At 41.6% G+C, this 11,518-nt stretch overlaps 1 long non-coding RNA gene across 2 annotated transcripts; it reads right to left on the bottom strand.

Annotated features, from left to right (window-relative positions):
• Window positions 1-431: 431 nt before the first annotated feature.
• On the bottom strand, window positions 432-6,845 carry LOC134859033 (uncharacterized). Of its 2 annotated transcripts, none has more exons than XR_010165034.1 (2): window positions 6,117-6,845; window positions 432-4,191 (listed from the first exon to the last, which is right to left on the bottom strand). It is a non-coding gene; the product is annotated as an uncharacterized LOC134859033 (long non-coding RNA). The 2 variants fall into 2 exon arrangements; XR_010165035.1 differs by having other exon boundaries at window positions 432-4,205.
• Window positions 6,846-11,518: the final 4,673 nt, after the last annotated feature.

Below are 11,518 nucleotides of genomic sequence, written 5' to 3' on the forward strand. Positions count from 1 at the left end.
AGTGTGCCCTCACACTGTCAGGGTTGGGGAAACAGGACCCAAGTGCAGTAAATCAAAGGGAAGCAGGTAAGGGTCAAAGACAAAAAGCGAGCTTTATCCAAAAGCTGTTGACGACAACACGAATCAAGGGGAACACAGGACATGAAAAACACTTAGCTTCAGGCATGAAGGGCGACAGGAACAGGCAGGTATCTTGGATAAGATCAGTGAAGAAATGACGATGACCAGACAAAAGGGAGACAGGGACTAAACACACATGGGTAATCACAAGACGAGAGACAGCTGGAAGGGGGAGGAGAAACACAGGGGCAACAGGTGAACACAATGACACAATCAGGCACAGGAGGGAAACACAGACAGGAAGTTGTAGAAATGTGTTCGTTTATTTGAAGCCAGGATGTCGGTGTAAAAGAAAAGGCAAAACTCCCGTAAAAATTACAAAGGAGTGTTTAATAAAAAAGATGTAGTGGAAGGTTTTACAATCGTTTCACAGCTGTGGCCCTAAAGCTCTACACACACTAGAACAGGCCCAAAACATGAATAGAATTCACGATGTGTTCACTGTCCGTGGGTCCGAGCCAAAAGAGACCCCAACCCCATCTGTGATGGGTCTTTGTCCAGCGGTTGCCTCTTCCTATTGGTTGCTTCAAGTCGTAACAGTACTTCCGGCCAGTTCAGTGTATACGTGGCATAAAGCCAAGTCGCTTCTTAGGGTATTACAGTGGCAATAAGGAGTATTACTCATTGTGTGTTTTATGTATAACACCACAAGAGATTCCCCTGTTCACCCTGTATTTATATTTCGCTTGTTGAGGAAACCTACGCTCAAACCCACAGTTTTCCTCCGTCCGGCCTCAAGCGCCAGCAATGTTGCATTCAATGTCGTTTGCATCCGGTTACGAGTTGACCATTTCAAAATAAGAGTGCACTTCAGAATAAGACAGTGTTTCAAAATAAGACAGTGTTGCAGTTACTCGGAATATTGATTATTACTTCCTACAATTCCCTCCTTACACACCTTTTAAGGTGTGTAAATATTAGTAATGATCAATATGTTCTTCATCCGAACAGTAAACATCATAGAAATCACATCAGGACGGACAATGCAAAAAATACACAAATACTTCACTATCTGTGTGTCAGAGAACAAATCCTTCAGTGTATGAACTCTCCATACCCTCCTTTTGGACAGCTTCATGGAATATAGTGGTCATTTAGCTTAACATAGATTGTCTGGTTTCAAGTCACATTTTGGCACAACATAATACAATTGGTAATGTCATATTGAGGTATAAGGCACTTAAATAAGTCCTACTTTTACACAGTGATACAATATCATTAAATAAACCTGAACATTCATATACGTGGTTACTTAATACACCAATAGTCATAATACTTAAGAAGAAATAAGGGGCTTTGTTATCCCTTAAAAAGGCACACTATATTAGAATACTGAAACGTTAATATAACCTGCTTGTAAAGTATCATCATAAAACCTCACTCCCTGAGTTTAGCAGGATTCTGAATTCGAACCATATGTAAATAGTCCCGATCAAATTACGTTATCTTTCTGTCCCAATACCCGTAATTCTCAACTTAAACCACATCCACATTTTCATTGTCTGTATATGCAGGTGGATCATCCTGCTCTCCGATCAACAAATGTACCTGTTCTCTTAACAGAAATTGACCTTGATGTTGTTCTCTTGAGAGGGCTGTAGTGATTAAGCGGTTAGCCAAGGTACGAATACATGGTATACAACAACATCCACATAAAATCAAAATTGTAGCCATTCCTGCTATGGATAACATTGCACTCATGATCAGAGTCTTATATTTACCAAACATTCTTTCAAACACTCCTACAAAGGGGTCTTCCACTCCACTATTGTCTGCAAGTTCAATACTCAGGGTGGTAAGTCCCTTTAATGCTCTGGTTACGGATCCATCTGGGGAGGTGTTATTTGGGATGAAAGTACAGCACAGAGTTCCAAATAGTTTACATACACCCCCTTTTTCAGCCAAAAGCATATCTAAGGCCATCCTGTTTTGCCAAGCCATTAGACTGGTTTTGTCCAACTGCTCGTGCAGCCCCTTTACTGCGTCTCGGGTGTAGTTAATGAATCTCTGCTGGTTGTAGTAAATATAATTGATCCAATCTACATTCTTGTTGATTGTAGGCCAAAGAAATATTGATTCAAATCCTGCAGTTATCTGGTTTCTAGCTTTAAACTCATCTGGCACTCCCCTGGGCACCCCAATACTGTCAATGTAAACCGAGGAGCTAAAACTCCCTCCTGGGGCTGACCTCTTCGTTCTACTGGTCTTGGGGTGCAGTGCAAGCTGTGTTAGCTGTCTGGCGGTCATGGGCACTGCATAGAAGGGCATCACCAATTGCACCAGTGCACATGTTCCAGTCCAACCATGGGGAAGGACTGGATATAATGTTTTGGTACCACAGTACCACCAAACATCTGCCCGGGGATACTGCATATTATCCACAACAACTCCTGCAAGAAGGCCCTGGTTGGTTACTGCTGTTGTGGAATTGCACCACCGTAATGTTCCCATATAGGTGCCTCCCGTGTGATTCTTCAGAATACAATCATAATGTCCCTCATAAGGAGTAAAAACTGGTGGAATGTCATTTACCTTTATGATGGGGTACATTAGCGCAATATCAGTACAGCCTACTGGGGATTTTTGTTCATAAAGTTTATACATGCAGGATAGTCCTCTTGGATCAGTATAGGAATTTAGAGGGAAAGGCACAGTGCCAAGACTGGGCCTTGCAGCAGCACATGCCATGCAGTCTGACATCTTGCTCTGTTCTACCGAATACACAACCCAATCTAACCAAGCGTTAGTGTCTTCATACCCGGTCTCCACTGCTATTACCTTCTGCACCGTCGATGTACTCAAATATGTCACCAGTCTGTGGTTCTCCTGCGAGTGAGCCTGAGCTACTCCCATATCATGGACTGTCATCAGGGAAGAATTTAAATCTGCTGGTTCCTCGGGGGTAGGATGGAGGAGTAGCTCCTCCTGTGGTTCAATTATCTCAACCCAGACTGAACCCATAGGATCCTTTCCAGGAACCTCAACTCCCAATATTAGATGAAATGCAGATGTTTCTTCCCTGGCTCTAAATAGATGTGTGAGTGTGTCTTTAAATGAGATTATGATGGGATTTCGTCGGTTGTTGTCCCCATAGTGGTGCCCTTTAGCTAAGGATATCTGAGTCTGAAACGTCCCCTGTTGTCCTGTAGGTGGGGAAATGGTGTCCCCCTCAGACCTAGAATTCCAGTACACTATGTCCCACTGAGGGCACCAGGTGTTATCATCTGGTGTTCCCCAGGGGAAAATACAACCATATACATCATGTCCTGTCCAGTCTTGTGGACCCTTTCCACATTCCACCACGTCACACAAATCGAGACTGACAGTTACAGCTTCTCCTCTTGGAACCAGGATTACTAACCTCCCATCCCCTGGGTCTGCTGATCTTTGAGGCCTGAGGAGATGGGGGGGTTCCTGTAATAGAGCTTGAGAGAGATTAATTTGTTCACCTTTTTCAGACAAATTTCCAATGTGCTGTACTCCCCACCAAATCATAAAGGACCCCATGAGCATGATTATCTGTATTAGTTTAACCTTAGACCCTAGAGGACCCCATTTCTGGTTTGGCATTATTACTGGTTGTATAACATTTTTACACACATTCATGATTATACAAGATTTCCAACTGTGAGATACACAACAGCGTATAAAAGTAAAAATATCAAAATATAATGTGAGTAATAGGAATAAAAAACAAAAAACAAAATAAAAAATAAAAGTTAGCGGCTTCCACCTCTATGGGAACCTCTGAACTCCAAAAGGAATTTGCTTTTTCAACTGTTTCCCTGTTGACGTTTATGATTCTTGCCTTAGCTCTGCCAAATCAATCCTAACTTCCGAAAGTGTTCTGGAAGGGGGTGTTGTGGGAGCACAATGTGTAAGGTGGTACCAATTTGCTCCTGTTTTACCTTTAACCCGGAGCGCGTGAGAAGTTCGTTCAACAACTTCGCACGGTTCCGACCACCTAGGATCTGCCCACTTTCGTTTGTGGACCTTGACCCTCACCCAATCACCTGGTCGGACAGGAGCCTCTTCTGGTGTCTCACACGGTCCCTCCTCAGCTTTTCGAACCTGTGTAGACAAAACTGCAATCATATTACTCAGAGCTCTGACATAATCATCCACTTCAATCTGTCTAAGGTCCAAAACTGGACCATATCCCCCCTCCCTTAGAGGTCCCGGCATTGGTCGGCCTGTTAACAGTTCATGGGGTGACAAATGTGTTTTGGCACTCTGCGTGGTTCGCATTGACATGAGTGCCAAAGGCAAAGCGTCAACCCAGTTTATTTTAGTACCAGAAGTTATTTTAGCAATTTTCCCTTTTAGAGTTCGATTGGCTCTCTCAACTATGCCTTGAGATGCTGGGTGATAAACTGCACCAAACTTGTGAACTATACCAAAATATGATTCCACTTCTCCTAAATGTTTACTTGTAAAGTGTGTACCATTGTCTGATCTGATTACTCGTGGAACCCCATATCGTGGTATGAGTTCTGTTTGGAGCCACTTAATGACCGTTTTTGCATCTTCTCTCCTGCAGGGGATGGCTTCAATCCACCTGGTAAACCGATCAACCATTACCAGCATGTATCTAAAGCCTCTGATTACTTGGTCTGCTCCCATATCTGTATAATCAATACAAATTTCTTTGAATGGAGCTTCTGGGACTGGAAATCTTCCCATTGGGCACCTATATGCCTTTTTGACATTAAATGCTCCGCAGGTGTCACAATCAGTGACAAAGTTTTCAACCATCTCTTTCATGTAAGGATGCCACCACTGTTGCTCAATGTCTCTTGTGGTTCTTGATATATTTACATGAGTGGGGCCATGTGACTGTTGTATAAGCAAGTGGCATAATTTTGCAGGTGCCACTAAGCGGCCATCATGTGCTCGCCACAGGCCATCCACTTCTGTTGCACCTTTAAGAATCCATTGATTTTGCTCATATGGTCCCGCACTTTTCTGCATCTCTCTTATATGTTCAGAGGTCAGCTCTCCTTGCGTGTTGCTGTTTGTACTTATCATTTGTTTGTCGTATCCTCCTGCCTTTTTTGCTGCTTTATCTGCTGCATCATTTCCCTTTGAGATTGTGTTATCCAATGCCTGGTGTCCTTTACATTTGATAACTGCAACTCTCGTCGGTAGGAGTACAGCTCTCAGAAGGGCTTTTAATGCCTCGGCATGTTTTATCGGTGTTTTAGCTGACGTCAGAAACCCTCTTCTTATCCACTGGGGTCCATCTACATGCACTGCTCCGTGGGCATATGCTGAATCTGTGTAGACGTTGACTGCTTTTCCTTCTGAGTGCTCCAGGGCTCTGGTGAGTGCTACTACTTCAGCTAGTTGAGCTGAAGCAGGTTGAGTGAGGATCTCTGCTTTTATGAGTGTGGTATGTTCTCCCTCCTGCTGTATAACTGCGTAGGAGGCCACATTTCCATCATCCCCCTTATAACAGCAGCCATCACTAAACAAAGTGATGTCCGGTTCAGCCAGAGGGTCCCCTTCTAGATCCGCTCTTATCTTCAGATCCTTCTGAGACACAAACTCACAGTCATGGGGTGTGTGATCATCCAACACCAATCCTTTGGCCATATTGGATAGGCCTACTTCATAGGTTATGTGTGGTTGCAAGAGGATACTTTGAATCTTGATCTTTCTGATTGGAGAGAATGTAAACGCTTGTGAATTCAGAAATGCCACAACTCCATGTTCGGTGTTTACTTTCAGTGGGTGACACATTACTACATGCGCAGTTTTCTCAATTGCCTTTGCAAGTGCAGCCAGATGTCTTGCACATCCTGTCTGCCCTAGTTCTATGGTATCTAATCTTGAGCTGTGATACATCAATACCTGTCTCACTCCCCCTTTTTTCTGAAACAGTTAGGAAATTGTTAACTGTTGAAATGTTAGGATAATCGACTCGCCTCAAGGCACTCACATCTAAAAGTTCTGTCTAAACTATGCAGAATTTGAAATAAACTGGTTCTGCTTACCGTATGTTAATGGCGCGCCTGTGAGTGCCTTAAGGAGTCAGCTCTCCCTCCAATCTCCGTCCTGCCTGGCCTTTCAAATCACGTCGGGGTCACCAAATTGTAGAAATGTGTTCGTTTATTTGAAGCCAGGATGTCGGTGTAAAAGAAAAGGCAAAACTCCCGTAAAAATTACAAAGGAGTGTTTAATAAAAAAGATGTAGTGGAAGGTTTTACAATCGTTTCACAGCTGTGGCCCTAAAGCTCTACACACACTAGAACAGGCCCAAAACATGAATAGAATTCACGATGTGTTCACTGTCCGTGGGTCCGAGCCAAAAGAGACCCCAACCCCATCTGTGATGGGTCTTTGTCCAGCGGTTGCCTCTTCCTATTGGTTGCTTCAAGTCGTAACAGTACTTCCGGCCAGTTCAGTGTATACGTGGCATAAAGCCAAGTCGCTTCTTAGTGTATTACAGTGGCAATAAGGAGTATTACTCATTGTGTGTTTTATGTATAACACCACAAGAGATTCCCCTGTTCACCCTGTATTTATATTTCGCTTGTTGAGGAAACCTACGCTCAAACCCACAGTTTTCCTCCGTCCGGCCTCAAGCGCCAGCAATGTTGCATTCAATGTCGTTTGCATCCGGTTACGAGTTGACCATTTCAAAATAAGAGTGCACTTCAGAATAAGACAGTGTTTCAAAATAAGACAGTGTTGCAGTTACTCGGAATATTGATTATTACTTCCTACAAAGTGAAGCTAAACATGACACAAGAGGGAAAACATTTCAAAATAAAGCACAAAACACAAAGACATGACAGACACGAAACAAGGATCATGACACACACTTGCGCACATAGTGGTGGCAGCACTCCACATCGACAGGTCGGCTCTGAATGAATCTCAGTTTGCATTGACATAACAGAAATATCAGAAAATGCTGATAAATGAGAAACACTTTTGTCTTTGAATAGCTTTTTTTCTTTCTAAAATGCTTTGTTAGCAGGGATATGAAAACAGCCATCATCAAACACTAAAAAATTGCAAACAGTAAACCTTGGACAGTTTTGGTTGAAGGACGAATTGACCAAAATCCTTTAATATACTATCTTTGGGCGTCTTTTTTGTGTAGAAAGTGCTTCAATTTACTGTCTTTAGACATTTACTGTCTCAAAAGTACTTCAATATACTGTCTTTAGACATCTTGTCAATGCAGAAAAAGCAGCAGCTGCTGAGAGAGCAGTCCAAAATATCAAGTTGGTTGTAACTTTGCATCAGTAAATGCTCAGACCTGGGAAAAAATGTCAAAATTGTGTGGAAATGGCAACAGAACAAACCCGGTTATTCAGAAATGTCTTTCTTTTATTCCAAAATGTAAAGACACTACAGGATACACATGGAATCTTAACTTGAAGTGCCACCTTTTCTCTTAATAATATAACTGAGTTGAAGTTTAAATTCAACACACTTTTTGACTCTTTATTTGTACAGAGATCAAGATGACTGCTGTGGATGAAATTCAGCAGACAGGACAAACGGAACACCTTATGGCTAACAGCGAAGAGAAAAAGGCAAAACTTGATGAACAGCTACAGAAGAAAGAGGAAGAACAGAAAGGCGTTGTACAGGTAGTGAACTGGTTAAAGGTACAGAAGGAGGAACTGGAAAAACTGAGAGAAGAAAATCAACCGTCAAAATGAGGACATGGTGAGAGAGATGGGTGAAACTGAGATGAATCTTCAGTCAGTGGACGAAGAAACAAAACATGAAAGAGCACTTGGATATTTAGAACTGGAAGCAATCATACTCAAGGACAAAAGTACAGTGTGCAAGAGGAAAAAAACATGAAATACTGCTACTGAACACAGATCAACTGATCATCTTGTAAACTGTTAGACCACTTCTTTGGTCCAACAAACAGTCCAAAGATATTGAGTCCACTGAACCTAACTCAAGGTCACAGTCACCGATTGGATGTGAGGTTATTCATGTAGTTTGTTTTTGAGGACCTGCACCTTGTTGGAAAACTTCAAATGTGTACCTCAGATCTATGGGGTAGCTCAAGTTCAGGCTGCAGATCAGGCCAAGCAGGACTGCACACCCACTTGCCACATCTCCAAGATCACCAAGTACCTCCACTCCCTCAATGATGATGCCTATATCCTCAGGGGGATCTGTCACCTCTGCTCCTTCATGACGGATGACGTAGATTCCCAGGACCATTTCCTCCATTTCTGTCTTTGCACCAGGATCAACATCGTGGAAAGAAAAAGTATTAATTAGAACACAGTTGTTAATTTCAATTACTCAAATTGATTTCTCTATCTAGATGTGACAATATCTATAAATTGGGAGGATATAGTAAAAAAGTGGCCATAAAAATGTACAAAGCCAATTGACAGTGGTGGACAGTAACGAAGAACATTTACTTGAGTACTGTACTTAAGTAGAAGTAAGTTTGGAAACTTCTGACTTTCACTCCACTACATTTCAAAGACAAATCTTGTACTTTTGACTCCATTACATTGAGCTATTAAGTCAGCTGTTGCTGTTTTTTTCTGTTCTAAAATGCAACTGGCCACACGCTGTGTTCCTCACAGAAGGAAACCAATCACAGTAGCCGCTCTCTCTCAACGCGGATTGATGTAAAAGCAGAAATACGTCAGGCTTTGTGTAGCATAGCGCTTCTACAAGCAAGTATGTGCATTCATTAGGTGCTTGCACAGAGTAGCTTCTCTAAATGACTTATCAAAACAATACAGCAATGTATTGACATTAGAAAATGTACTTTGTAAGGTATACTTTTGAATAACCAAGTATTTTTAAAAGCAAGTACTCGAGTACTTTAACTCGAGTAAAATGTTGACTGGGCAACTTTCACTTGTAGTTGAGTAATATTTGACGAGGAGTATCTATACTTTGACTCAAGTACTGGGGTTGAGAACTTTGACCACCACTGCCCACTGAGACATTTGGACAACATATTTGAAAACAGTCCAAAACCCAAAGATGTTGAATATAAAATACAAATGTTTGAGAATGTTTGTCTGAGAAGCTGTAAATGTAACACTTGTTATTTGTGCTTACTTTGGTCATTTCGACTAATGCAGTGAATCAACTAATTGTTCAACCTCTGACTAGAACATGGGAAATTTGGACTTTGGACCATGTCAGCACGCTGAAGCACTCCCTGCCTATGTACCCAGGCCAGAGGGTAAACTGGGTCTTAATTGTTTTAATACACTTGTCAAACTACTCATCAACTGCTCTGTGCCGGGCGGACATGTCGCTCCACTAGGAACAACATTTCTAAATGCATGCAGTGGGGTGCAAATTATAGAGATTATTTTTTTTATAACATCAGATGATAGTACGTAAGTTAAAGGTGCCTTAATAGGCGATCCTATCGTCTTTGAAAAAAACAATCGTTATTCATCCCTTCAATCGCTGATGAACGATCTGATCGCCAATCGGCACAAGCCTAATGTGCATTGTTTTGCAATTTGTGAAGTTTAAAACAGCCCTACCTCAGAAATTGAAAGGGTTTCTTTAATTTGAAAAAGAAAAGATGAGGAAGAAATACATAAAATACTTTGTCCTTTTTGTCTGAGAAATAATAAAATGAAACTTTTTCATTTTCAATTTATCTTCACCTCATCTACAAACAACTATAGCATAGCATAAAGAAGGTTGTCAACAATAAACTACAAACAAGTTCATTTCTACCTTGTAAACTGTCCCATTCGGTACATTTCTATGACTTCCACCACGATTCTCTTGGTTGGGCCATCATTCATACTCAATAATGCAACTCACCTAGAACTCCTTTATGAGGCTCGCAGGCTTCTCATTCAGGTACCAGCAGACACCTTTTAGGACACATTCCTGACAAGTTTCAATGCTGGGATTCTGTAAAGATAAACAAACATTCACAATGTACACTACACATGGGCAACATCGGCCCATGGACCATCAGAGCCTGGCCCGCTATGTCTTCAGAGGAAAACAAACCAACCTGCAAAACAACAGTAAAGGGCAGCATTATGTTAACTACAAAGGTGTACTCAGTAGAGTGCACATCTGCGCCAGGTTCAGCTGCACCCCTCCCAGCCAGGGGAGTCAGCAGTTAGGCAGGCATTGCAATCGCAGCAGGAAACAGTCAATGAAGTAGGTTAGTAAACAATTGTGAATGCCTGCAACTGGGAGAGGTTGTTGAGAGAAGATATCTACATATGCACAGAAAATATTAGGCCGACTGGTGCAGTAGTTTGCGAGATTAGTACTTGTGTGAGTGAGTCAGGCAGCTATTCTTCCAGTCACTCACAGGTGTTCTGAGAGATTTTGTTATTGAAATGACAGGTGGGCACAACTACGTCCAGCCAGGGATTTGCAGTTGGGGTACAGCCACGGACAAGTTTGTTTTTTAACCCCCAACCAAAGCATAACCCCAAGGTCACAAGTTGCCATCCATATCTGCATCCCATAGTCAAGATCAGGATTGCTAGGAACTGGTAGTGGATGCAAATTCAGTATACTGGTCTGGTTACGTTTTTGTCAAAATATCTGAGCCAACTCTACCTCATACCTTGTCCATGGTTGCCATAATGAGGCTGATACTGCGTCCAGCTGTTCCCCCCTTCTTTCTGAACACCCCCATGAGATTGTCTGTGTAGTTATCCAGCTGGGACAGATACAGGGCACTGATGCGTGTGAACTCTGAATTCACCTGAAACACATTGTTATAACATCTTATATTACTATCAAACACTCCATGCATCACTGACAAAAGTAACCCGTGTGAAACCCATGATCTCATCATTTCAAATAATAAATTCCATTTTGCACGAATTCACTGGACACACTAGAAGTTTGGCTCCCATCACTTACACTGAAAACGTATTTGAAGGGGATCTTTTGGTGGAATATTAAAGCAAAATAAAACCTCTTTCAGTGTTCATACAGGCACCTAACCTAAAAGACATTTGCAAACCTACCCTTTAATCAGTGGTCTCTGCAACTCCACTGCTTAATACACAGGATTCTATCCAAAAAAAACCAATGAACTATCTTAGGAAGAATGTTAAAGAAACTGTAATAATTTTAACAGTGATTGAAGTCATTCTCCTGTATACTGATTACATTTACAATGTTTACTTTCAACTTGTTTTAAGACAGACCTGAAAAATTGTGTTCCCCATACTGCACACTCATCAATGAGTGAATTAATTCCAAAATAAATGTTTATTGTTTCCATTCTTAGAACCTTTAACTTAGGTAAATATCGTTTTTCTAGAACAACCCAACAGAATAACTTACACTCATCCTGACCAAGAGAATAATAATAATTCCTTACCACAAACGGGTGGCCTACTACAGTACTTTTGAGTGAGGACAAAACAGTTTTGTGTAAAAAAACTTT

Source organism: Eleginops maclovinus, chromosome 22 (assembly GCF_036324505.1).
Source record: "Eleginops maclovinus isolate JMC-PN-2008 ecotype Puerto Natales chromosome 22, JC_Emac_rtc_rv5, whole genome shotgun sequence".
In the NCBI taxonomy this organism is placed as follows: Eukaryota; Metazoa; Chordata; class Actinopteri; order Perciformes; family Eleginopidae; genus Eleginops; species Eleginops maclovinus.